General features: G+C 41.2%; 1 pseudogene; it reads left to right on the top strand.

Moving 5' to 3' along the window:
- The first annotated feature begins 10615 nt into the window (after positions 1 to 10615).
- LOC127136379 (uncharacterized) lies at positions 10616 to 13234 on the top strand (annotated as a pseudogene).
- Positions 13235 to 25793: the final 12559 nt, after the last annotated feature.

The raw sequence follows: 25793 nt of genomic DNA, 5'->3' as shown, positions 1-25793 counted from the left end.
AAAATAAACTCCTCAAATTCACCAACTCCTCAATCTTCCTCCTCTTGGCCACCACCAACAGATCCAAGGACATCCTCCATCTCCTCATTATGGTTTGCACCACTTCCTACACCCCCCATAAAAGCTGGCATGCCCTCAGGCCAATTAGCATAAGCGACATATTCCGCCTGAGAAGGAAATGTGCGGGCTTCGGGTGCAAGGAATGTGTTCTGGAATTGTTGTTGCATAGCATCAAAGATAAATGATTGAGACCTCCTAGAGGCCTCAAAGCTCTAACAGCAATAATTGGCAAACGCCATCTGGTCGAAGACTGGATTAGTGCGGGCTCGGGGTCTGGATGACGAAGTCCCAGCTCCTTCGGCTCTGTCCATCTGGCTTTGGCAGAACCTATTCAGATAAGCATCGTTAATCACACTAGTGATAGAGAAATGTACTTCATCCGGAATGGCAACATTCGCCCGTCGGCAAAGTCCCATGATCAGCCCCGGGTATGCAAGCACACCTGCTTTACCACCAAATTTTGTTCCGCTTATAGCCATCTTACGCATTTCTCCCGCTATGATTGATGCTACATCCACAGATTTGTCGATCATAATGTAGTACAACAAACACCCTACATCCAAAGGGATCGTGGTGTTGTGGCTCCTTGGTCGGATATTGTTCAACAGCAACACCAGAAATGCCCTTGCTTCCAGATTTAGATTTTCTCTTTTCCATGATTTTGGCAGGCCTTGATCATTTAGGTCAAATGTCTTTCCTTTAAGGCACAAGGTAGCACTTACCGCTGGAAGATCCCAAACGTTTGCCAATTCCTGGGTACGATACTCGCACCGTTCATTCTCTCCCAAGGTTAAAGGATTACCAAGATATGAGTTAATTGCATCTCTGCCAAAAGAAATAATCCTGCCTCTTACCCTTGTTTGGTAGTTGAAAGCTACTCCCTCTTCAAGATGCATGGCGTTTGCATAGAACTCCCGTACAATATCATAATTGATTGCCGCCTCTGGTTCACAAAGTTTGGTCCACCTTTTTCTCTCAAAATTTGAAACCAAATTCCGATAAGTCCCACCCGGTGATAAACGGGTGAACCTTTCCGGTTGGATGGTTCTCTTGATTAAGTTTTCAAATCGTTCTTCGTGTTCGTCACTAGTGAACCGTCTCAATGAACGGGGATGAACGGAAGCCGTGATTTTGGTTCTCTTAGACATCTGCAATAAACATCAGAACAACCACACAACAAAACATGAAGAGAGTTAGCAATCAACAGCATAAAACATGGCACCGGAATTTCCTAGCTCGCGGCGCGAACCCTGCGAATCAGGAAATCTCCAGGAGCCTTCTAGGGTTCCAAAGATTTGAAGGTTATTACTTCCAACATTCATAATCACAATCTCTATCCTAATCCTAATCTGAACCCATATTAGACATGCAAGGTTATTTCAAGTGTCAAGTTTCAATTTTTACAGAACCCTAACCTTACCTAAATGAGCACCCGAAAGGAATGGAGAAGAGAACATGAAAAGAACAACATACCTTATTGAATTTCACTTGATTCTTTGTTAACAAATGAGGATTTGGGAGATGGAGAAGGAATTTTTTTTGTTTTGGAAGTTTGGAAGTGGGAGTGGAAAAGAGGGAAAGTTGTTGTTTTGAAAATGAAATAGAATGGACAGAAAAAATAACCTAAACAGAACTTAAGTGGTTCTGCCACGCACCGTTCGCGGGGCAAACCTAGTTCGCGGCGCGAATTGAGTCTTTGCATTCAGTTCGCTGGGCGAAAGATGGTCGTGGGGCGAACTGCAGTGGACAGAACCCGAGTTTCACAAAATTTTAACACAGCAGAATATCAACACAGCATAATTGATAAAATTTAAAATGCAGACTTACAACATTGGGTTGCCTCCCAACAAGCGCTTTGTTTAACGTCGTTTAGAGCTTGACGGTTCAATGATTAGCTCGGTCCGGATAGAGAAATGACACACACATCCCGATTTACGTCGCCACTATGGTAGAATTTGAGTCTTTGGCCATTTACAGTCCAACTCTCTTGTGACTTTGGATCCTCGATCACAATGGCCCCATAGTTGCGCACCTCTTTGACAATAAACGGTCCTGACCACTTTGACTTCAGCTTACCAGGGAATAACTTCAACCTTGAGTTGAAAAGCAATACCATTTGTCCAACATGAAACTCCTTATGACGGACCTTTCCATCATGGTACGCCTTTACCTTTTCCTTGTAAAGTTTATTCGAATGGTAAGCGTTGTTTCTTGATTCCTCCAATTCATGGAGTTGTCCTTTTCTTCTTTCTCCAGCTAAAGTGGAGTCGAAGTTCAAGAATTTGAGAGCCCATAATGCCCTATGCTCCATTTCTACTGGAAGATGACAAGTCTTCCCATACACCATTTGAAACGGAGTTAGCCCAATAGGTGCTTTGTAGGCGGTACGATACACCCACAAAGCTTCATCCAGTTTTAAAGACCAATCTTTTCTTGAATTCGAGACTATTTTCTCAAGGATCCGCTTGACTTCCCGGTTAGAAACCTCCGTTTGACCATTCGCTTGTGGGTGGTAGGGAATGGTCACCTTGTGCTTTACACCATAATGTTGCAAAACTTTTTCTAGAGGTGTATTGCAAAAGTGTGATCCTCCATCACTTATCAACACCCTAGGCACAGCAAAACATGAAAATATGTTTTTCTTTAAAAAATTTATCACTGTTTTGGCATCGTCCTTAGGTGAAGCAATTGCTTCCACCCACTTTGAAACATAGTCAACAACCACTAGTATGTACTCATTTGAGAAAGAAAAGGGAAATGGGCCAACGAAATCAATACCCCAACAATAAAAAACTTCTACTTCTAGCATGTTGGTTAGAGGCATTTCGTCCCGTTTGCCTATTCCTCCACTCCGTTGGCATGTATCACAACTCTTCGCGTGTTCATATGCATCTTTAAATAAAGATGACCAATAAAAGCCCGATTGGAGCACTTTAGTGGCTATTCTCAAACCGCTATAGTGACCTCCATACGGAGAGTTGTGACAATGCCAAAGGATGTCTCTTGACTCCTCACTTGTTACACACCTTCTCAAAATATTGTCTACACCCACTTTAAACAGATAAGGATCATCCCAAACATAATATTTTGCATCCGCCAAGAATTTCCTTCTTTGATTGCAAGTGAGGTCTTCCGGTGTTAAACCGGTTGCCTTGTAATTTGCAAAGTCGGCAAACCAAGGCCTCACTTGAATCGCATACAGTTTTTCATCTGGAAATTCTTCTCTTACTTCCTCTTCTTTGTTTGTAATGTCCACATTGACCAAACGAGACAAATGATCCGCCACCAAGTTTTCGAAACCTTTTTTATCCCGGATTTCCAAATCAAACTCTTGCAGTAAGAGAATCCAGCGAATTAGTCTTTGTTTGGAATCCGGTTTGGTTAGCAAATATTTGCTCGCCGAGTGGTCAGTGTAGACTACAACTTTTAACCCAATAATGTAAGCTCTAAACTTTTCCAATGCATACACTATAGCTAGTAACTCTTTTTCAGTTGTCGCATAATTACCTTGTGCTTCATTTAACACTTTACTAGCATAATGGATAGCATGAAAAACTTTATCTTTTCTTTGACCCAACACCGCACCAACCGCATAATCGCTTGCGTCACACATAAGTTCAAAATCAAGTTTCCAATTTGGTGCCACGATTATGGGTGCGGTGAATAACTTTTCTTTTAAATCAAGGAAAGCTTTGAGACATGACACATCGAAAAGAAAATGCATACCTTTGTTGAGCAAGTTACTCAATGGCTTTGCTATCTTTGAAAAATCTTTGATGAATCTCCGGTAGAAACCGACATGTCCGAGAAAGCTCCTTATTCCTTTTATATTTGTTGGAGGTGGTAGTTTCTCGATAACTTCCACCTTAGCTTTGTCAACTTCTAATCCTTTGGAGGATATCTTGTGTCCGAGTACAACATCTTTGGTGACCATGAAGTTGCATTTTTCCCAATTGAGTACTAAGTTGGTCTCCACGCATCTTCCTAAAACCACATCAAGATGTTTTAAGCACAAATCAAAAGATGATCCATAAACTGAGAAATCATCCATGAACACCTCAATGCATTCTTCTATTAAGTCCGAGAATATCGCTTGCATACACCGTTGAAATGTTGCCGGTGCATTACATAACCCAAAAGGCATTCTTCGGTAAGCAAAGATGCCAAAAGGACATGTAAAAGCTGTCTTCTCATGATCTGCCGGATTGACCGAAATTTGGTTGTACCCCGAATACCCGTCCAAGAAACAGTAGAAATTTTTGCCTGCTAACCTTTCCAACATTTGATCGATGAAAGGTAGTGGGAAGTGATCTTTCCTTGTAGCTTGGTTCAGCCTTCTATAGTCAATACACATCCTCCACCCGGTTACCGTTCTTGTTGGAATCAACTCATTTTTATCATTTTTGATAATCGTCATGCCACCTTTCTTGGGAACTACTTGTACCGGACTCACCCATTCACTATCGGAGATAGGATAAATCATTCCGGCTTCCAAAAGTTTGACAACTTCTTTCCGAACTACTTCTTTCATCGATGGATTTAGACGTCTTTGAGGTTGTGCAACGGGTTTGAAATTCTCTTCCATCATGATCTTATGCATACAATAGGCCGGACTAATACCCTTCAAGTCGGATAATACCCACCCTATTGCACCTTCATTCTTTTTCAGCACTTGTACCAATTTGTATTCCTCTTTTGTGGACAAGGTGTTGCTAATGATCACTGGTTTAGTACACTCGTCACCAAGGAACAAATACTTCAAGTGTGAAGGTAGCATTTTCAACTCGAGTTTTGGTTTTTCCATTTTCTTTGTCGCATCCAAGTCTTCCTTTGTTTCTTCTTGATAAGCAAGCTCGCCACAAGACTCTAACTCATGCAATATTGTTTCAATCTCTTTTTCTTCATTTTCGGTCAACACATTGTAGGCTCCGATAAGAGATCTTTCTAGAGGATTAGAAATATGAATTTGATTTGTGACCTCCACTACTTCCTTTTCTATTGCATCAATTCGGAAAGAATCATGCTTGTCATTTGGATGCTTTATGGCTTCAAAAAGATTAAAGGTCACCTCTTCATCTTGCACTCTCACCTTCATTAGTCCATCATCAATGTCAATCATCATCCGGGTTGTTTTCATGAATGGCCTTCCAAGAATTAGAGGAACATCACGATCTTCATCCATCTCTACTATCACGAAATCTACCGGAAACAAGAATTTGTCCACTTTCACTAACATGTCTTGAGCAATTCCATATGGTGAAGTGGTAGATTTGTCGGCTAGTTGTAAAGTCATCCTTGTTGATTTGATCTCAACATTTCCCAATCTTTTAACAATGGATAGGGGAATTAGATTGATGCTAGATCCCAAGTCAATCAAACCATTACCAATGTATGTGCTTCCAATGGTTACCGGTAAAACGACTCGGCCCGGATCGGATTCCTTCCTTGGGAGAGTCTTTTGAATGATGGCACTACAACGTGCATCAAGCAAGATGGTTTCGTCTTCCACGTGTCTCCTTTTCTTTGTAAGAATGTCCTTCATGAACTTTGCGTACCGTGGCATTTGCTCTAATGCGTCGGCAAATGGAATATTGATTTGAAGTTGTTTGAATATGTGCATGAACCGTGCATAATGCCTAGCGTTGTCCTTCTTCGATGGAGCATGCAGATAAGGTAGATGTTGGGTTGGAATGACGCTCACACCTTTCTCTCCTTTCTTCTTCTTTCTTGGTTCGGCATCCTTTTTCACCTCCAATTCAGTCTGCTTCTCTATTGGCAAATCCTGCTCTTTTCGCGGCGCGAAGGGGGATCGCGGCGCAAACTGAAGAGTTCCAGCCACTTTCTCCCTTCCACCAACCATATCCTCTTTTTCCAGCACCCCATCCATATCATTCTTTATTGTGATTTCCTCACTTTTTCCACTTGTCAACTCTTTACCGCTCCTCGTGACAATTGCTTTACAATGCTCTTTTGGATTGGTTTGAGTGTTAGCGGAAAAGGAAGATCCTGCGTTTTGTTCCGACAGTTGCTTCGCAAGTTGGCCTACTTGATTTTACAGATTCTTAATTGCTGCTTCGTTACTCTTCTGATTTGCCATAGAAGCTTGCATGAATTGTTGAAGAGTGTCCTCTAGCTTGGAATTTCCTCCTTGCGATTGTTGGCCTTGAGAGTTAAGGTGTTGATAGGGACTTTGTTGCTGAAAATTTTGATTGTTGAACCTTGATGGTTGATAGCCTTGATTGTTTCTTGGTTGATAACCTTGATTGTTAGGAGGTTGTCTTTGATATCCTTGATTTTGATTATTCACATAACTCACTTCTTCTAGTGGAGGACAAAAACCAGTAGGATGATCTCCTTGACATAATTCGCAACATGCTACTTGATGTCGAATTTGAGACCCTTGAATTTCCTTCATTTGCTGTGGAAGCTTGGCCATTTTTTGAGTAAGCAACTCCACTTGTTGAGAGAGTAGCTTGTTTTGAGCAAGAATTGCTTCATTGGTATTTAGCTCAAGAACTCCCAGTTTACGTTGTGAAGGGCTACGGTCATGTTGACTTTGGCGATCATTAAGTGCCATCCGATCAATAATGACTTTAGCTTCTTCCGCATTCTTTGACATAAGAGAGCCACCCGCGGTAGCATCCAAAAATGTCTTGTGAGTTGATTGGAGCCCATTTAGAAAAATATGGATTTGAGTGAGCTCATCAAAACCATGACCCTTGCATTTTCTCAACATTGACTTGAATCTTTCCCAAGCCTCATTTAAAGACTCGTTGCTTCCTTGAGTGAATACCGCAATAGCCGTTTTGGCTTCCATGAATCGGGATTGAGGGAAATATCTTTCTAAGAACTTTTCTTCTAGTAAATTCTAATCCATCATCACTCTTGGTGCTTGATCAAGGTACCACTCCTTTGCCTTTCCCACTAAGGAGTGTGGGAACATCCTTTTGAATAATGCCTCTTCACCCGTTTCATCAATTCCCGTAGAACCCGCAATCTCATAGAATTTGATGAGATGGGTATACGGATCTTCATGGTCCATTCCGGTGAACGGATTTGCATAGAGAAGTTGGAGGATTCCGGTCTTCATCTCCGTATTTCTTCCTCCACGGGAAAATTAAGAATTCCTTCTTGGACTATTAGCGAACATTTCAGTATGATTGTCATCCACCATGTTTTCGTCACAAGCCTCTACAACCACTTCTTCGATTTGAACAAGTGCGGAAGTAGATGCTTCTTCTCTCCGGTTCCTCTCTTCGGCTAGTTTCCTTCTTCTTCGTGTTTTGCTATTGAGCTTCCTAAGTGTTCTTTCAATTTTGGGATCAAATTGAAATTGCTCCTCGGTAGCTTTTCCTCGCATGCACTAGAATCTACAAAACTAGCAAACCAAGTGAAACACAAGAGGGATAGTAATAAAAGTAACAAAACTTAAAACAATGAATTATTGCAATGCTTGTAATATCGAACACCAATCCCCGGCAACAACGCCAATTTGTTGAAAAGTATATCTTCGGCAAATATTTTTATATCGTATCCACAGAGATTGGTTGTTATTACCGCCGTTCTATAATCCAAATTATTATAAGTTTAGAAAGCAACCAAGTTGTTTTGTTTGGAAAGTTATCTTTTTGAGTAAAATGTCACTAAAACAATAAAATGGTTTTAATCAAATGTAAAAGCTTGGTAAGATTGGAGTTCACTATTCAAATTGTTTATGCTTCCTTATGACAACTATATAGATTCAAGATTATTGATGATGTTCAAGTATCCTCTCAACATCATTTATGTCTAAATGATATTGTGATAATCACTATATTGATTCTTAGACGATCTCTCCACCTAACTATCAATATAGCAAACTTTAATGGTTGATACAAAAGAAGAGTAATGAATAAATCTATCTCTACAGCTTATTCACTACTTGAAAGCATATTTTCTGTCAAGACTTAAATAATCTCTTTCAACAACTATTCAAATCTGATATTCAACTTAGGGCAAAAATATCATTCAATACATCAACAATCTTTTATCATATATAAGAGTCAAATGAAATACATACACAAATAGGAATAGCTACTACCTCCAATCTTGACAAAACGGGGTTTAGCTCCTCATCATCATTTTGGAAAGCAAAATGCAATGGAAGAAAACTCTGTTTTTCTCTCTTCCAAAAAATCCAAACTATCAATGAATGTCTATCTCCTTCTCTGAACAATTTCCATTCTTATTTTCTAAAAGGGTTGACATTTCCTAAAATGATCATTTTCATCCAAAGCAGAAAAGCTCCCCTAGGGCAGACACCAAAATGGCAAAACCAGCTGGCCTTGAAAAACAGCACCCTTGGCCAAAAACAGCTTACTGGATTCGCAGGCTTCGCAGCGCGAAGGGGGTTCGCGGCGCGAACTGAAGCTACCTCAGCTTCCTTACTTTGGAAGCTTCATCCAAATAGTCTTCCAAGTGATGTTCTTCAAAATTAGGCCTCCAAATTGCATTCAACACTTCTTCCAAATTATAATTGTGCATTCCAAAGCTCTCTTGCCCAAAAATTCTACAAAACTAACAAATATGTGAAATAACTATTCAAAACAACATAAATTAAACCTAATTGCATTTATACAAAATAGTGAGAATAAAAGTGTGTAATTACATCAAAACTTGGTAAAAGGGACCAATAAAATGATATAAAAAGTAGTACTAATTGGTCCCTAACAGTTAGTCAACTTGGGTTCCGAGGATGATGTGAAGGAAGTCAAGATTTGGTCTTGATTGGGTCCTAAAGTTAAGAAGGGGCTGATTGATCTTCTCCGAGAGTATTCAGATGTGTTTGCATGGTCCTGTCAAGATATGCCTGGTTTGGATTATGAGATTGTGGAGCATAGATTGTCGTTGAAGCCACAATGCTCGCCAGTCAAGCAGAAGTTAAGGAGAACTCATCCTGATATGGTAGTGAAGATCAAAGAAGAATTGCAAAAGTAGATTGATGTCGGTTTCCTTGTGACTGCTGAGTATTCGCAATGGGTGGCCAATGTTGTGCCTATTCCAAAAAAAGATGGAAAAGTTCGTATGCACGTTGATTATAGAGATTTGAATAAAGCTAATCTGAAAGATGATTTCCCTCTGCCACACATTGATATGTTGGTGGACAATACAGCTAAATTCAAAGTCTTTTCATTTATTGACGGATTTTCTGAATATAATCGGATCAAGATGGTGTCATACCCCGATTTTGGCCCTGAAAATTTTTCCCCATCAATCACTCGTTTACATTCTTTCTTCATTCACCTTCATATCATTCATTCATGTTCATGTTTACTATTTCATATTTTTTTACGTTTTTCACATTCCAAATTTACATTCATATTTTCTTCATTCACATTGAAAAAAAATTCCATTCATATTCAAGAATTTCCACATACTCATTCATAGTTCGATTCCTTCGTTCATTCATTCAATCATAATCATCCATGTACATGGCATATGAATAACTTATAATCAAAAAGCATCTCATCACATGAATACTTGAAGTTTCTAAGATGCAAAGAGAGATCTTTGTCTTACTACAAGAAACACCAATTTTCAATATTGCAAATCGTAAGATTATCCAAAAAAAACATACATAATTTACAAAAATTAGCATTTGGACAAAATCCAACCCATCTCCAAAATCAGGAAGGAATGTGAACTGGTTGCAAAGGAGCTAAGATGGGAGGACTATCAATTGGGAGATAAAGGAGGACCACTTGCCTCTGCACCACAGCCAACTGGTATGGCAGGCTTTAATTCATCTACGACACAAACAAATGCCTTTTCTCCATCACCTGTATTTGGTCAATCATCAGCCAATCCTTTCTCTAGCACAACACCTAATTCTAACCCATTTGCACCAAAGACTTCAACATTTTCTTTTGGATTTGGAACTTCAGCTCCTGCTTTCAGTTCTTCGGCTTTTGGTTCTTCAACGTCAACAGCGCACCACTCACGTCCAATGCTATGACAGGTTTTGGTCAAACAGTGCCGTCAATGTCAACACCATTCCAATTTGCGCAACCTGCTCAGTCAAGTGGTGCCTTTTCCTTTAGTAACTTTGGCCAGACGCAACCTGCTGGTGCAAGTAGCTTCGGTGGGACTCCAAGCATGTTTGGTCAGAATAATTTTGGACTTCAGGTTGTTCCCCAGAATTATGTGGTTGCACAAGCAGCACTCATTACAAATCCGTTTGGAACACTTCCTGCTTTGCCTCAGATGTCAATTGGCCGAGTTGGAACTACTCCTTCTGTTCAATATGGAATCTCTAGCATACCCACCCCTGCACGCAATTCTATCAAAAAAGAAGTTGGAAGTTCCTCTGGAAGTTACACAACTGAAACTAGTCATAGCTTTGTTGATGTAAATCATTTTGATAATTCTAAGATAGTTGCTTTAGAAAAAAAAAAGGACTTGAATAAATCATCCGACAATGATGCTCGGGCTTCTGTAGAAGAAAAACTCAGACAGAGGGATGCCATGTAGTTTGTCTACTGTTCTAGTTGTAGTACCTACAACAAATGAGCTCAGTATGACTCTTGGTGCTTCCAAAATTCCTGATGTTACTACCCTCTCTGGCCAGTTACAGAAACAAAATGATAAGTCTAGTATACTTGATGGATGCCATGCTCATGGTACAGGAGAGCAAGATCGTAAAGGAGAATCTGGTTGTAATAACTTCAAACAGAAACAAAGGTGATGAGCTTGTAATTATTGTGATGGCTTATGGAAGGAAAAACGGGAATTGTCGCTGCAAAGACTATATATGCTGTCTCTCAAGGTGGTGAAAAAGGTTACGTTGGTTCCAAAATATTTTCAACTGAAGGAGTAGTAGCCGTGCTTTGGGAGCAATTGCGAATTGGCCTGAAAACGGAAAATGTAGTTGAACGTTTATTGACAGGAACATTGAAAAATCTCTCCAGCAGTGCTGAGGGATTCTGGAACTCAACAATTCAACCTGGAGGAGTGGACATATTACTGAAGTTACTGACAGGACAATCTTCAAGAAGAAGCTAGACAGGTTGCTAATGAATCTCCTGGAAATCAACAAGGAGCAGTTGGTGAAAGTAATGTTCAAATTAATTGTTCTGACTCAGATCAAGGTGGATTAATTGAACTTGAGAAACTGTTAAAGCAAAAGACTTTCACCAGGTCTGAGATTGATCATTTGACAGCCCTTATGAAGTCAAGGACTGTAAATGCACCTATTAGGGGAGGAAGAAGACTCAAAGTGAGTTCTAACATAAGTCCATGAATGCCAAAGTGCTTCATCCATGCTACCGTCGGTAACCGTATACCGCACCAAACCGCCAAATGTTATACGAAAGAGAGTTGCAAAAAGAAGTGCAAGCGGCTTGGTAGTTTTTGTGTTTGGTTTATATATGTTTGCAACCAAGGTATTCAATGAAATCACTTCGACAAAAACAACAGATACAGATACAAGCATTCCATCACAATGTTGTGAGATTTCAAATGAGGATCAAAATCATATTGCTCATGTTTCAAAGCCAGCTTCAGGTGGAGAGAAACAAATTGATACGAGTTCTTCTTGTAATGATCAGAGTCATAGAATCATGCAAGAAGATATGAAGCTTGAGGAAGAAAACATGGATTTTCTTCTTTCACTATTGAGAAGTGAGAATGAAAATCTTACTGGACTTGGTGCAGGTATTGTTATTCATTATTGTCATACAAGGGATGAACAAAATATATTATCTGATGCGGGTTCTTTAGAGAAACTTATTAGCGGTCTTGATGGTTCAATAAGCCAGCGAGATGCTAGTTTAGAGTCCATAGCTACAATTCTTAAAAAGAATCCAGGAGCTGTCGCTAAGTTTGCGGAACTTCAAAATGGAAGAGCGTTGCGTTCTGTAATTGAATTAACCAAGGATCGACACTCTCGGACAAGGTTGCTGGCCTGCTTGTGCCTAATTTGTATAAAGAATTCTTCGTCGCGCGTTCTGCAAGACATAGCAATCAAAACCAAATTGATATATAATTTTTGCTTGAGCTCCTTGATGATTCTGGTCAAGTTGGAGAAGAGGTTTCCTTTGCTTTTTCGAGTTTAGTTGCTGGAAAGGAAGATATGCAGAAGTTAGCATTTGAAGCAAATGCTATAGACAAATTCTACAATCACTTGCAAAATTGTGATTTACATCCCTAACGTCTTGAAGGGATATTTCTAGCACTGGCCGATCTTTGCTCAAAACTGGAATGCTGCAGGGCGAGGTTTATGTCATTCCAAGTCTTAAATCTACTAATTAATGCCTTAACCAATGATGAAGCCAATGTGCGGATTGCAGCTTGCATTTTCTTAAAAAACTGTCTCACGCTCAATCAAGAATTTGAGTGCAGGTTATTTCATGAATGAAAGGATTGTCATTCCATTAGTACGGATTCTCTCTGATCTTTGCACTTCTGTCCAGGTTGCAGCCCTTGGTGCTATTAGCAACATAGTAGTGGACTTTACACCAAATAAGTTAACATTCATACAATGCAGTGGCATTAAAGAGCTTGTCCATTTGACAAAGTCTATGGATTCGTCTTTAAGGTTGAATGCTGTGTGGTCCTTGCAGAACATGATATTTCTCGCTGATAAGATGTGCAAGGAAGCAATTTTTATGGAGTTGACTGCTTCTTCAGTAGCTAGCCTTATTTGTGATCCCGAGCCTTCTGTTCAACACCAAGCTTTGGCCCTTGTTCGCAATTTTATTGATGGATGTAGGGATTGTGTTGAATTTGCTTTTGCTGAAAATGGTATCACACTGGATGCTGTTGGAAGGCAATTGAAAAAAAATCCTCAAGAGTTGAAATCATTATACAGGGGATGTACGCAGTCAGCAATATTGCAAGTGGAAATGAGTTTCATAAAGAAGCCATAATGCAGCTTCTCTTTCCAGAAGAAGAAAGTGGATCTCACTCTTTCTTGAGTGCAGTATTTGCTGCTTTAAATGACGAGGATCCTGAACCATGGCAAATTCGGATATTTCGTTCAATTGATTCAAATTCAGTTAAACGATTTCCAGAAGACCAGAGCGAGGCAACTGATAAGTACCTTGTATGTGGAAAGAATGCGCTGATTGACATGAGCATAGTCCATAGCATTCCAGTTCATCACCGTGAATTTCTCCTGCAAGAAACAAACCGTTAAAGGGTGCTTCAAAGGGAGAGAAAAATGGCGACTGTGGCCGATATTGGTTATTCTGCAGCCATCAATCTGACGTCTGCAATTATTTTCCTTTTGGAATTTGCAATATTGCGACTTCAGCCCTTTCCACCGGTTGCTTCAAAACCTGCGAAGAAGTTACCCCTCAATGCAGTGACATCAATAATTGATGTCTTGAAGAAGTTGTATGTGGAACGGCTAAAACCGTTGGAGGCTACTGATCGATTCAATGATTTTGTATCTCCCTTATTGACCAACAGTAATTTTGATGCTAAGCCAATGGTCATGCTTCTCGGTCAATATTCCACAGGGAAAACAAGCATTGCATTGCATTTTAGTCCATTCGTTGGATCCTATCAAACTGTTACACGATCCACGTCGAAGCCACTGCGACACAAACAAACAAAATCAGTTAACCCCAAAACAAATTTTTCAATTAAGTGAGTTACAGTGGTGAATTGTTTCTTACCAACAGTGAAGTGGAAATGGAGAGAATTGAGGAAGAGGGACCACAAGTGGAATAAGGACAAAACTCCCCAGACATCCTCTGTACAAAAAAACCTTTCCACTACATAGCAGGAAACACAACAGAGGAAAGAGATGGGTCATATATAAAAGAGGGATTACTATTCATAACAACCCTAATTTTCTAGAGAACATTAGCGGCTACTGTTCAAACAACAAGTCCCTAAGGAACTCCTTCGACGGCGAAACGGCAAAAATCCCAACAACAGAGGAAACCATAAAGAAGAGAAAGAAAAGCCCTATCATGTTCTCTGAAGCGGTGCTCCTAATTGAAATTCCATCGAAGTTCCTTTAAATCTTTCTTGACAGTGAACGAGAAGCGTTTACCTACATTCGTCGGTCGAGCTCGCCGCAACCGGTTAGCTTCCTTTCCGAGCTTTATTTCTATGTTTCGATTATGCTTTGCATCCTTCTGAGGGAACCATGGTTGTTGTTCCGATTTGAACTCCATGTTTGATTTAGCAATATCGCTGCCTGTTTGTTTGTGATGTTAACTTGCTGTTAAAATTTTGATGTTCAAAATGGAATGAAACAGAATCTATGTGCGTTAATGATGAACTTGTTCTGCTACTGTTTTTTCAACTTTGCATTTTATTTAAAAGGCTTGGTCCGTTTTTTTTTATGATATCAGTTAGTGCTTGAGATTATATGACAAGGATGTTTGTTTGGCTGAGTTGGTAAAGGGATGCTTTGGTAAGCCTTTGTTCCTGGGTTCAATACCCGTGTGTACCATATTTCAATTTTACAGCATTTTTTTAATTTCTATTTCACATTTCTTTTTAATCCCCTCATTATTCCTAATGTTTATTACCCCTTTTTATTTATTTTAATTGTTAAATATCGATTTTAATTTATGGATTCAACAATTTCCATGTTGTTTATCTATGATTATTTTTATTGATACATCGATAGTATTTCGCCGCGTTTTGATTAATCACATATGACATTTCAATTATTGTCAATATGTGCAAACCGGCTTTGAGCACATTATCTAGATTTCTTATTTGCTTTTCAATTTCCATTTGTCTTGCACGTCATTGCGTTATGCGACTTTGATTCGCATCCTCGCATCCCGATTTTTATTCGTGCACGTCCCGATGTTGTTTCTTTCAACTTAATTTTTGAGTGTTTTGTAAATATAACTTGTTGTGTTATTTATTTTCTTCACATGGATTACTCTTGGGCCTTCTTACAATGAGACAGTTCTCTTGCACTTACACTCATACATTGCATTATTTGTTATTTGGGCCCGATTTAATTATTCCAGTACTTTGAATCCCCATTTGACAAAATGTACCCCACTCCCCCGATGTGTAATACTTTTACTGCTTTTCATTTCCTTACTCGCTTGACTGTTTAGTTAGCTACTAACACAAGAATAAAATCAACCATTTCCAAAAGATAAAAAATAAGACTCGATCCAACGTCGAGTGTTTTCTCAATAAACAAATCAATCCATTTCTTCCTCCCAATCCATTCCATTTCTTTCAAACTTTCATCAAACGCTTGATCCAACGTCAAGCCATTTTTCATATCAAAAACTCAAAAATATTAATTCATATTCAAGACCTTTTCAATAAAGATGGAAATGGGACGTGGTGTATACCGCACACTCATGAGACTAGGATTCGAGACGGATGTCTCGCTCATCCTAGTTCTTGCCATCATCCAAATTTATCCACTTTGTTTTCTCTCAAACACTCATTCAAATCTTTCTCGATCGCTCATCAAATGCTTGATCTAGTGTCAAGCCATTTTTCATAATCAAAACTCAAAATACTTAATTCCTATCTAAGCACCTTTCAATAAAGATGGAAATGGAACCTGATGGATACCACGCACTCCTGAGATTAAGATTCGAGGCGGATGCCTCGCCTATCTTAGCTTTCGCCATCGTTTAAAATTGTCAATGCGGTTTCTTTAAACCATTTCTCAATCAAATTCAAAACACCTAATCCTTATTAAACACTTTTTTTCAAATAAGATGGAAATGGGACGCGGTGGATACCACGCACTCCTGAGGCTAGGATTCGAGATGGATATCTCGCTCATCCAAGTTCTCGCCATTATTCAAAACACATCAAACCAATCAATTTCTTTCTTCTCGCCACCGTGCGATTGACCCTTAAACATTTTCTCAAACGAAAGATACTTTGTTTCAAAACAATGCAAGGCAATGTTTTTCCACCTGTTTTGGGTAGTCCAACAATGTTTTCGTCGATTTGACACAAAGTAGCTTTCGCTAAAATCGACCAACAAACAAACATTTTTCTACCCAGAACTACGTAAGCCTTGATTTCTCTGTTGAGATACGTAGGAGCAGGATTTGTAAATCTTGTCAGGCCCACTAATAAAAACTTAGGTTTAGTCCTTCGTCAAAAATCCAAAAATATTCTCCTCTCTTATATTCTTTCTTTCCCATTTAATAACTTGAAAAGCCTAACATTTCAAACTAACATTAACACACACAACTGACCTAATGGTTCCCGTTGAGTACAACGGACGTGAGGGGTGCTAATACCTTCCCCTCGCGTAATCGACTCCCGAACCCTGATTTGGTTGCGACGACCATAATCATTGCCGTTTCTTTCTTGGGTTTTATCGATATTTTCCCTTTCCTTTTTAGGAATAAATAAAGTTCAGTGGCGACTCTGTTCAGTCCATCATTGCGAGCGTGCGATCGCGCTTCGCTTAAGTCGTGTCTCTCATTTTCCCGAGGTACGACAGATGGCGACTCTGTTGGGGATACTCTGATTTCCCTAAGTGAGTCAAGCCTAGTTAGGACGTTTGTGTGCCTTTGTTTGTTTAATTGTGTGGCTTTTCTTTATTGTTTTTATTATCTTTATTGTTATATTGTTATATTTGTTGTATATTGGTTCTATTGTGATTGTTGGTATATGGGTATTTGATTGCAAACCATGTGGGAAAGACTATACACCCGAGTCTAGAGTGAAAAAACATAAGATAGGACGATGGTTGAGTAGTACAGACTCCCGAGGTGAATACTTCGTAAGAGTCGGTACGAGAACCTCACTTAGAGTAGATCCTTTTGCAAATATTGTCGCCCGAGGTGTATACCTTGTAAGCTTCAATGTTTCAAAGGGGTCCATGACTCTAAGAACCTTTTAGAACATTGAACCTTTGGCCAACTAGAAATGATGGTTGCGTAGTATGGATTCCTGAGGTGAATACTTCGTAAGAGTCGGTACGAGAACCTCACCCAGAATAGATTCCCTTGATGGAGTTGACGACCGGAAAGTATTTCCCGTAAGCGTCAAACATTCTTGTGAATCAATGACTCTGGGGATCCTTTGTAACAAAGCCCTAGATCATACCCGATGAAAACCCCGTTTTGGAAAGCAATCAAATTTATCCATACCTCGGACCTTTGAACCTGTACCCAAAAAACAAAAAAAAAACATTGCATCTATCCATTCATTGCATTCATCCATTCATTGCATACGCATAAAAAGCAAAATTCTTAGTTTGAACCAAGAGTTTTGCAAACAAAATGCATCCATACATGCATTCATACATTTTAAAAAAAAAAGAGTCTCACTCCGCCTTTCTTCCTCCAGTTTCACGCTGAATTTTCAACACCAGTATAATACTCGCGCCAGAGCAAGACAGAGAATGGCTGAACAAGAACAAGAGAGCGCCCGAGTTAGAGCTGAACTAGATGGAATCAAGGGAGGCATGTCCCAGATGCGACAGATGCTGCAAGCTTTAACCTTTAGGTTTGAGATTCCACAAGCGACTGTGATTTAAGAGACCACAGGCCCAACAGTAGAAGTCCCACCTCAGAGGACATTACCCTCAACCCTTCCTCCATATGGGCTACCCTATGACTTCGTCCCCCGAGCGGAGGTAGTGCATGACATGGGGCAATCTGTCCAACAAGCCGTGCCATTACCTGTTTACACTGACGCATGTCCAGTCATCCATACTGTGGTTCCACCAGCTGCCTATGCTAGGCATATTCCTCATTATGAAGATCAAAACCACATGTATCAGACTGTCGACTCAACCGTTGCTGGTGACGAAGTAAGGTTTGAGGACTTCAGGGAGGTAAAGGAGAACATGCATCTCCTTGAGAAGAAATTCCGAGATTTAGAAGGAGACCACGTCTTTGGATCTGCTGCCAAAGAAATGTGCCTTGTGCCCCTATTCAATCAACTGGGAACCCGAATGGATGAGAGCAACGGCTGTCAGACTTTCAGGGTACACAGGGATTGAATACCAAAGAACCGTAGAAATTTGCACTCTACTGGGAAAATAATTAACAACGCCTGTCGGCAAAGAAACAGTCTTGAAACAATGATCCGTCTGAAACGGAGAAAGTCGGCCTGATCACCGAAACAGGAACATATGGGTAACTGGTGACACCAAGAACCAACGGCCTGATCGCCGCCCGTCAGTCTGAATACTGAACACCGGAACATGAGAATATTGATGTCGGTCTGAAAATCGGAAATTGGCCTGAACGCCACTTCGGTCTGAATACCGCCTCGGTCTGAACACCGGAAAATTGCCTGAGTGCCATAAGTACATCGACCTGATCGTCGAAAACTTCTTCAATCTGAAAATCGGAAATTGGCCTGAATGCCATAAGTACATCGACCTGATCGTCGGAAACTTCTTCGATCTGAAAAATCGGAAATTGGCCTGAATGCCATAAGCATCGGCGAAGATAACAAAACAGTGATAAGTGATCTGGCACGCATGCCAAAGACCCATGCTGGGGATAACAATCGAAAGATTGACCAAAGAGTGCATGAGACATATTATCTATAGCCGTCAAAACGTAGATAATACACTCGCATGGAAGATTATCCATAACCGGGTTGCAGGTTGTTAAATGAATAATCGACCGACATCATCCTAAAGAGAGCGAAAGCAAACTTGTTAAAGGTTGGACATTCGATTCCGCAAGGAATACGAATCTTACTCAGTTGGAGAAAACAATCAAAAGACTGACCAACGAGTGCATGAGATATATTATCTATAGCCGTCAAAACGTAGATAATACACTCGCATGGAAGATTATCCATAACCGGGTTGCAGGTTGTTAGATGGATAGATCGACCGACATCATCCTGAAGAGAGCGAAGGCAAACTTGTTAAAGGATGGACATTCGATTCCGCAAGGAATACGAATCTTACTCAGCTGGAGAAAACAATCAAAAGACTGACCAACGAGTGCATGAGATATATTATCTATAGCCGTCAAAACGTAGATAATACACTCGCATGGAAGATTATCCATAACCGGGTTGCAGGTTGTTAGATGGATAGATCGACCGACATCATCCTGAAGAGAGCGAAGGCAAACTTGTTAAAGGATGGACATTCGATTCCACAAGGAATACGAATCTTACTCAGCTGGAGAAAATAATCAAAAGACTGACCAACGAGTGCATGAGATATATGATCTATAGCCGTCAAAACGTAGATAATACACTCGCATGGAAGATTATCCATAACCGGGTTGCAGGTTGTTAGATGGATAGATCGACCGACATCATCCTGAAGAGAGCGAAGGCAAACTTGTTAAAGGATGGACATTCGATTCCGCAAGGAATACGAATCTTACTCAGCTGGAGAAAACAATCAAAAGACTGACCAACGAGTGCATGAGATATATGATCTATAGCCGTCAAAACGTAGATAATACACTCGCATGGAAGATTATCCATAACCGGGTTGCAGGTTGTTAGATGGATAGATCGACCGACATCATCCTGAAGAGAGCGAAGGCAAACTTGTTAAAGGATGGACATTCGATTCCGCAAGGAATACGAATCTTACTCAGCTGGAGAAAACAATCAAAAGACTGACCAACGAGTGCATGAGATATATGATCTATAGCCGTCAAAACGTAGATAATACACTCGCATGGAAGATTATCCATAACCGGGTTGCAGGTTGTTAGATGGATAGATCGACCGACATCATCCTGAAGAGAGCGAAGGCAAACTTGTTAAAGGATGGACATTCGATTCCGCAAGGAATACGAATCTTACTCAGCTGGAGAAAACAATCAAAAGACTGACCAACGAGTGCATGAGATATATGATCTATAGCCGTCAAAACGTAGATAATACACTCGCATGGAAGATTATCCATAACCAGGTTGGAGGTTGTTAAATGAATAATCGACCGAAAAGAAAGGCATCGGGGTACCAGGACTAGGTATGCAAAGATGACCAATCAAAAGGAATAAAGTTGCTAACTCGGAGCAAATACCCAAAGGCAGGGGAAGACCCAATGGGGACAAAACTGCTTGATCAAGGCAAGTATCCAGAGGGGAAAAGAATAACAATACCGCAAAGAGGGGATTACATCTACCGGTTTGTAGGTAGAAAACCACAGAAAAGTAACCAGTCATCAATAGGATGAGCACAAAGGGTTAACTCTGCTAGGGAAGGAAAGTGGGATTTTACAACTACCAGTTAGTAGGTAGAAAACCACAAAGATAGGACTTACAACTGCTGGTTTGTAGGCAGAGGCCAAACTCTTAGCTGAGGATAAGATGAATGAGTGCCGGTTAGTGAGTCACTATTCATTTATGCCCCAGGGAGGCACAAGAGACAGTTACAAGGAAGCCAGTTTAGGATCGATCCAAAAAGGCAAACTGAATCAAGACTCATCCTAATGAGGAAAGAACTCAATAGGGAACACCCATCCCGTTATATGTAGGAAGGGAACGGAAACAACCGTCATCCACGAGGATGTATCTCAGTGGGGAAATGGCAGGAAAGGATAGACACTTTCTGCTTAAGGGGTTGGCTCTACATGGAGAGATCAGACACACCCATATCTGCTAGGGAGGATCTACTGGAGAGATCTGTATCAACAAATAGCAGGAGACAACCATCAATAGATACACGGCAACAGCTGCATCATGAGTATCCGAATGCTATGATTATGCATGTATGCATTATGCATGATGAATGTATGATGAATGCTGACAAACAGACATGTAAACACACAGGTCCAGGAATCAACCACCCGGTACTACTCTTCTTCCATAGGGAAGGCCAAAAACACCAGAGAGCAAACGCGATCTGCTGGAAACCGGGATATCAGGGAACAACACCATCCTGCGGGGAGAGGAGAAGACCGCTCTGCTGGAGAGACGAACGCTAACGTCTTCAGTAAACACTCTGCTTGGGGAACTGCCCCACAAAAGTATTTCAACAGCAACCTTGCTGGGAATGCCCCACGGTAGGGCTCAAACAAGCCTATACTGGAAATGCCCCACAATAGGGCTAACAGGGACTTGGAGGAAGAATGTTGTACTGCCGGGAACGTGAAGATAAACAACTTCAACCAACACTGCACTGAGCAACCTTGCTGAGGAGAAACCAAAAAAGGTTCGACAGGAGAAAGATAAAGTTATGCTCGAGATACGAACAAATGTCTTTCCTGTTGGTAATCATACCACCCTCGGGAGAGCACTGCGGGTCTCCTAAGTATCCTTCCATCATTGTGAACGTTCACTTTGTTTAAGAACAATTTTTTGTGAAAGATTTGTTTATTTTGAAAACAATGATACTTTATCAATTAAAAACATGCAAAACATTTGTTGAGTTGAAACAAATAAGAGTGCAAATAATTGGATAAAAGCTCAAATTGATGTGATGGAATGGTAGTCTGCAAAGGACAAGACTCCATAGATCTGTAAAAGTTTGAAATCGGTGATATATATTGGAGAGGGCTACATTGAACATAATGACCTTTCCTCTACCATTCCGAATTTTCGATGTATTCGGAGCTTCACTCGACGACGAATCGAGAATCCCTGACGGATGACAGATATAGAGCGTAGTCTTGTCAAGACGCAGTTACTTGCCAAATCCCTAATTTTTGCCTAGATTGCCCCAGTGTGAGGTGATCAATCCAGAGGGATGCAAATTCTTTTTTTTTTAATGTCTCTAACTTTTGCCTGGATCGCCCTTTCGGGTTTTCAATCCACCGAGACGCTCCTTTTTGCCTAAGTCGCCCTTTGGGGTGTTCGACTTAGCGAGCTATTCTGCTTTTTTTTGTTTTAGGCGAAGTATTTCTTGACTGCATCGGAATTCATAGGACGAGTGAACTTCTCCATCCATTGTTGTAAGTGTCAAAGCACCGCCTGAAAAGGCTCTCTTGACAACACATGGACTTTCATAGCTTGGGATTCACTTGCCCCTGGAATCGGGCACGAAAGACAAGACTTTCTTGAGCACAAGGTCCCTCGAAACACACGAGGCTTGACCCTCTTATCGCGTGCTTTCGTCACTCTCTGCTGATATAACCGACCATGACACATGGCAGTTAATCTCTTTTTTCTTTCAGCCAGATTCAACATCAGTCAACTTGGGACTTTGAGGGTGCTATTTCTCTTTTGTTTTTTTCTTTCTTTTGATTTCTTTTGATTTTGCACCCTCTTTTTCTTCTTCTTTTTTTTTTTTTTTTTTTTGATAATGCCCCAATTGGCTGTTCTGCTGATTCTCGAGACGCAGCTGCGTGATCTTCTTTTCTTGCTCAAGAAGTCGGGAAATACCGTCAGGAATCCCCTCAAGCATCATCTTCTTCCGCTTCGAATACAGGGAATTCAAAATTGGGAGATGACGTCCGATCATTATGTTCAATGGGTTTGAGAAACAACCTGCATAAAGATTTTGATATGAAAAGCTTTTTGGAAACAAACAAGACAATCGTTATGCAGATGAAAAGATTGCTTTTATTCTTGTTTTTTAAGGTTTTTTGTGATCACCAATTTCATGCAAAAAGCGAAAAGGGAAAACAATTGGAAGAACAAATGTTTAACATGAATTTATTTGAATGAAAATATCATTGCACAAAATGCTGCCAACAATGTCATCACTTCTCCTTTTGGCATGGGAGAAGGGTTTTTAAACAAAGTGACTATTACTCTGACTTATGAACAACTATAGAAACGCCCACAGTGACCCATTTGCGATAGATCCCACCGGGGATGACAACTGTCAGTATCTCTTGCATCAACAGCTTCTGTTTTCTGAACAACCCTTCTGAAGAAAAGTCGGCGCCAGCCCAAGACTTGTTATCTTCAAGCTTGATTACCACGGGGACCCAAGTCTTCAAAGTTCAGAATACCTGACCTCACGAGGTCTTGAACCTTCATCTTCAACTGAAAGCAACTATCCACGTCATGACCAGGAGCACCCGAATGATACACACAATGCTGCTCAGGCCTATACCACCACCGAGGGTTGACGGGTATAGCCGGCGGGTCTCTGGGAGTAATCAAGTTCCGCTCTATCAAAGAGGGATACAACTCTGAGTATGACATAGGGATCGGGTCAAAAATGATCCTCTTCCTCTCATTACCCGTATTGGCTTGATTATCATTGGGAGGCTGGTAAGCCTGCTGTTGCGGACGATGTTGCTGATGTTGATACTACTGAATTGGTCTTCTCTGTTGCTGTGGAGTTTGAGTTGCTGGGATAGTCACAGCAGCGACCTGACGATATGGTCCTCTGTTCGCACTCCTTCGACAATGCACAGCATTTGTTTCATTCTCTCCCCTTTTGGGTGCCCCAGAGAATGGCTTCTTAGAACTTGAAGAGTTTGAAAAGCCAGGATCTTGAATCTTTCCTGCTTTGATAAGGCTCTCAGTCCTTTCCCCACAGACAACAACATCAGAAAAACTACTGAACGGGCAGCTTCCCATGCGATCCATGAACACTCCTTGCAAGGTTCCAATGAACATGTCCGTCAGCTCTCTCTCCAGCATAAGAGGTTGCACTCTAGCGGCTAGCTCACGCCATCTCTGGGCATACTCTTTGAAGCTTTCCTTGGATTTTTGACACAAACTCTGCAATTGGGTTCGGCTCGGCGCCATGTCCATGTTGTGCTTGTACTGCCTCAGAAAGGCTTCACCCAGATCTTTCCAGCTTCTGACTGATTCTTTCTTCAGATCCATGTACCAGTCCAAAGACGCTCCAGACAAACTGTCTTGGAAAAAGTACATCCACATCTTTTCATCATCAGTATAAGCAGAGATTTTCCTGAAGTAAGCTTGCACATGGGTGCGAGGACAGGAGGTACCGTTGTCTTTTCGAATGAGGGTGCTTTGAACTTGTACGGGATTCTCAAACCCTCTACCAACCCCATATTTGTAACATCAAATCCGAGGGAGTTCTGGCATTCCATCGCACGGATCTTCTCAGCCAGGGCATCAACCTTACGATCCCTATCCTCAATTCTGACCACTTCATCATCCTCACTCAGCCACGTGAACATGTCCTCTTGTCGGTCGACAATCGGAGCTGGATGACGAATCGGAGTCCGGGTAGCTCTGACATTGACCTCTGCAACAAGAGGCTGTCCATTGATTCTTATTCCTCTCAAGTCATCCCCGACGGCGTAGTCGTTAGTGGGAGTAGCAACATTGATAGTCTCATGAGCGGATGCAGCAACAGGCGAAGCATGGTTGGAAGTCTGAAGTACAGTTTCTTGTCTCTGAACCAGGGCTCGGAGCTCTTCCTGACCTTGAGCAACCCCTTGCATCATAGTCATGAACTGGGCCATGTTCGCCCTCATCTCAGCCAACTCGGTCTGAACTTGATCCATGCTTCTTTGTTGATTAAGTCTGGTAGAATACCGGTGCGGTCTCTGATCAGCTATCCTGCCTGACACGGGAACCAGAATGAGAAGTCTTGTCCCCAAAACATGTCTGTAATGCACGGATCATATGTGCATGATATGCGTATGATGCGGATGCTATTTTATCATGAATGATCCTGAAAAGGATATGCGTATGCGAGTTAACTTTTTTCATGTATTATTATTTTTTAGAAAATGAACATGCTATGATGCAAATGACGGAGCCAAGACTGGCAGGCTGTGCATCTCAGAACACCGGATCGAAGCTTCGGCTTGAACTCGGAGTCGCAAATCATCTGAAACCCAAGGTCAATCTGATCAACTGGCATCTGAACCCATTCTGAGGAGCCAAAACACTATCTGAGCGAGTACCCTCAAATTCAGCCCAGGGATCCGAAATAAACGGAACCTTCTGATCAATACCAGGGTCGAACCTCCGGCGTCCAGAAACAAATGTCCAGAATTCATAGTCACCAACAGTACCTGTAATAATGATCAAACCCTTCCCCACTCACGGGTGTCGTCTAGGCCAGGGTAAGGTCGATAGAAACGCAGCATAAATAACCTTTCGCAGAATATCATCCTGTGCACACCCGATGTATGCACCGATAATATCCCACCAGGGTCTGAACTGCTCGTGATATCAATGTTCCGCTAAGTGGCGCATACCACCCGCTTCCCATGAATCACTCTATTCCTAGGTTTCCTAGATTTCACTCATGGCCTGGGTATTGGGCCTTTTACCTCGAGTGACTCCCACCCCAACAGAGAGAAACAGCACAGCCAGCAATGAATATGAATGAATGCAAACATCAATGCACACAATAAATGCAAACAATAAATGCACATATATACAATGAATGCAACAAAAAACAGCACAAAGCAACCAAAGCCCTAACCTAGAGAGCGCTAGGAGAGACTCGCTCAGGGAAGATGGACCAGCAAGAGGTCAACTTCTCTTTTTCCCCAGCAGAGTCGCCAGCTGTCGCATTACGCGAAAAACCGGCGGGAAAACAAGAACAACAGAGCCGCCACCGTGCGTTATTTATCCCAAAAGAGGGAAAGGAAACGCTCAGAGTAAACCTGGAAAAGACATGGTCTCGCGACCAAAGAGAATGGGATCGGGAGTCGGTTATGCGAAGGGAAGGTATTAGCACCCCTACGCATCCGTCGTACTCGACAGGATCCACGCACAATAGGAAGGAAAATGGTTGCTAAAACACTGCTCACACACACACACTGGCTGAAAGAGACACAAGAAAACAGACAAGACTGAAACTGACTCGGCAGGATATCGCATCCTGGGCCTACTTAGTCTATCAGGCATAGACATCAGAGTCGAAGTAGTTCGGACCGGGGAAACGACACATGCTCGCTAGGATGTCGC

This window comes from Lathyrus oleraceus, chromosome 4, assembly GCF_024323335.1.
Source record: "Lathyrus oleraceus cultivar Zhongwan6 chromosome 4, CAAS_Psat_ZW6_1.0, whole genome shotgun sequence".
In the NCBI taxonomy this organism is placed as follows: Eukaryota; Viridiplantae; Streptophyta; class Magnoliopsida; order Fabales; family Fabaceae; genus Lathyrus; species Lathyrus oleraceus.
This window is presented reverse-complemented; position numbering and strand designations above follow the sequence as displayed.